Here is a 1,177-nt window from a genome sequence, read left to right on the forward strand (position 1 = left end):
TTTGGTGCGGCAGGTTATGTTTAGAGCGGCAAACAACGTTGAGTTCGGCAGGGTCTGTCGCATTATGCGATCATGGAGTGACGACTGATTCATGATACGGCGTTCTGGTCATATGCTGAACGAAACGCAAAAATTAAGACAATTTATAAACTCTCTCAGCTCTTACCCAAGCCCAAATCTAAGTTTGGTGCGACCTAAAGGTACATTGCTCGTTTCTCTGAAGTCGCTCTTAAGTCAAAATTTATTGAGTTTGGTTCGGCACATGGCTGGAGCGGTGTTTGGAACGGGCCTAAGAAATATAGCAATTTTACGAAGAAAAAAAGAGTTCATCAAGTTACGAACATTATCTTTCTTACTACAATGAATCATTTTTTCACTATCGAGGCTTTTCAAGTTTAAGTAATTCTTTTAATCAAGGTAAGAACGTTATATTTCTTACTAAAATGAATTGCTTTTGGCCATTAAGGCTGAGCTACTTGGTAACATTACAAGATATGAATTAAAGTACTATGATATGCAGCTGCAATTTCACAAAGAAAATACATGATATAACCCATCATTATGCATTAATCAAGTTAAGAACATTATCTATCTTACTACAATTAATCATTTTTTGCTATTGAGGCTATGAAGCTCCCTGGCAACATTACAAGATATGAAATAAAGCACTAAGATATACAGCAATATTACTAATTATGCATTCATTTGCCACTTCCACATATCCCATAATACCCTGCTCTTCGAGGGGAACGCCAACAAGATCAATATGGCGAGCGGTGGAGCGGGGAGAAGCGTAGATCGTAATGTATCGAAACTGACACATTTATCGGATGTTTTACGGTTGGGAATGGTAGCTTTGAAAGGAGTTTGTACGCAGATAAATTGTTCAGCCGAAAACCTTGGTAAAAGGCGATGCTAAGAATGATTTGTAACAGCTAAACATTGCCACGTGCGGTAACGTGAAGAACAAACCAGAGGAGAAATCATGGCTTCCTTACCTACAAACCCCTTGGAAACTTGGGTAAATCACGCTCTTGCTTACGTGACAATATTGACATACAAGACGTGAAATCTTATTTGCTTAGAAGCGGTTTGAATGGGGAGAAGGTGAAAAAATACGAGACGGTTATGCCAGCCCATGAGGTTTACAACTTCATGTCAGTGATTATCCCTGGAC

Source organism: Montipora capricornis, chromosome 5, assembly GCF_036669925.1.
Source record: "Montipora capricornis isolate CH-2021 chromosome 5, ASM3666992v2, whole genome shotgun sequence".
Classification (NCBI taxonomy): Eukaryota; Metazoa; Cnidaria; class Anthozoa; order Scleractinia; family Acroporidae; genus Montipora; species Montipora capricornis.